This window comes from Mastomys coucha, unplaced genomic scaffold (assembly GCF_008632895.1).
Source record: "Mastomys coucha isolate ucsf_1 unplaced genomic scaffold, UCSF_Mcou_1 pScaffold22, whole genome shotgun sequence".
Lineage (NCBI taxonomy): Eukaryota > Metazoa > Chordata > Mammalia > Rodentia > Muridae > Mastomys > Mastomys coucha.
Window position 1 is genome coordinate 96,563,192 of NW_022196905.1, and position 2,393 is coordinate 96,565,584.

Consider the following 2,393-nt stretch of genomic DNA (forward strand, 5'->3'; position numbering starts at 1 on the left):
CTTCTTCCCTCTCTTTTCTCTTTCTCTCTTGCTACTCCCCAACTTCTCTGATGGCTAGTCTTTCTGCTATCAATGTTCAGTCTGGACTTTTCCAGATGCCTCTGGCTGTGTTCTATTACCTCATATCTACAACAAAAGCCTTCTCCTCAACAATACACAGGTGCGGCCATGTCCTCAGTTTCATTCATCAGTATTTCTCTCAATAATCCTTCACGGCCCTCTGAGCATTCTTTATGTTTCAAAATTCTTCCAACCACTGCAATTACCCCAAACCACTTTAATATCCATTGACATTTATTTTGGTGGCACCTGTGGTGTTTTGAATGGTAATGGCTCCCAGAGTCATGTTTAAATATATGGACCCTAGTATTGGATGGAACTGTTTGAGAAGGATTAAGAGGTATGGCCTTGTTGGAGAAGGTGTGCTCTAGGGGTTGGCTCTGGAGATTCAAAATATTTTGCCATTCCTGTTTTGCTTTCTGCTTTCTGTTTTTGGAAGGGGATGTAAGCTCTCAGCTGGTGCTCCAGTGCCATGCCTGCCTGCCTAACACCACGTTCCGTACCAAGTTTAGTGGGCTCTGATCCATGTTCCCAGTGGGAACAGCAAGCCTCTAGCAAACCCTTCCTTTTGTATGTCGCCTTGGTCATGGTATCACAACAACAGAAAAGTAACTAAGACAGCTTACCTCAGTGCAAATCCGCTTTAGTTTGGAAGGATGCGTAACATATCACCATAAATTTTCCTAGCTTCAAAACGTAAGAACTTACTTTTTCTGTATTATGAATTCAAGAGTCTAAGTGTGAAAGACTCAAAGCTGTGCTGCTCCCACCAGTTATGTGGAATATCTCTCTATACCTCCCTACCTGGTGGCTCCCAGTGGCTTTCACATACTTTATTTTGCAGTTGTAACAATTCTGCCTTCCCATAGCCTTTTCTTGGTCTCCTCTAAATCTCTAGGTATTTTTAATTAAAAACATATTTTTATTTATGTGTATGAGTATGTGTCTAAGTGAATATATACCACATTTGTTCAGTGCCCATGGAGGCCAGCGGAGGATGCTAGGTCCCCCGAAGCTCAATTTATAGGTCATTGTAAGCTGCCTTTTGAGCCATGTCTCTCGCCCCTGTCCCCCTCATTTTTTAACAGGATACTAGCCATTGAATGTAGGGTTCACTCTAATCTAGGAAAATCCAATTTTAGCTTGACAACATCTACAAAATCCTGTTCTCATGTCAGGTCACATTCAGAGCCCCAGGAACTGAGGATGAACACGTTTTGAGGATACAGTTTATCCTACTACATGATGGGCTGCAAGTTTAACTCTAAAGAATGAAGCAAAAGACTCAAAATGTTCTTCATTCGTCATTTTTCTTGCTGTGACCAAAGGTGATGAGAAGCTCCTGGAGGAGGAAGAGTTTGTTTTGGTTTACATTTAAAGGTGGTGGGGAGGGCATGTGACAGGAACACGAGGTGCTGGTCACATTGTGTCTGTAGAAGTTGGGGGCTGCCTGGCTCTTCGCTCATGTCACCTCTGAGATGAGGCAGCACACAATGGGGAGTGCATCTTTCCTTCTCAGCTACACTTTTCTGGAGACACCCAGATAGCCACACCCACAGTGCTTTTTCATGGTGATTCTAAATCTAGCCAGACTGACAACGAAGGTTGATCATCATATATAAACACATAAGCTACTATGCAGAGCAGCAGATCTTTAGAGTGTTAAAGTTCATCTTGTTTCCTACAGCATTCCCAGGAGGATGGGTAATAAGGAATTATCAGTTGTAGTTCACTTTAGTAGTTAGTGAAACTCCAATGATATTTCTATTTTGCAGTTAGACTTGGATCTCCACTTTTGGGTCAGTTTGAGCCTTGTTTTACACATGACCACATAAATTTGGACTGGTCTAAAAGTTGACTGGAATGTCCATTTAGCTCCTTGGAAAGGTTCATTTTAAGTGAACAGGAAGCTAAGCAGACAAGATTGGCCCCAGAAGGTCGTTGCTAGGGTAATGGTCTTGTTTAATTCTCTTAGCTGTGTCCCTGCCCCACCCCTCAGAGGACTGGATCACAGCATCTTTGAAGGAAGGATGCTTCATTTAAACAGGGCAAGCCATTTTAATCGAATCTTGTGAGGACCCACAGACTGTGGGATCTAGTGTCGACATACATAGAAATGAGTAGAACAGAAAAATAGCAAGCTTCTGCATATAGATGGATCCAGAGCACACAGAGCCATTTTGGCATTGAAGATATGCTCTTAGCATAGCTAGGGTCCAGCTTGGGTAAGAGGACATGGTGTTGATGCTCGCCCTGATTAGCAGTGGTAGAGACAGGAGTCCTGGGGAGGATGTCAGGGTAGAGACAGGAGTCCTGGGGAGGATGTCAGGGTA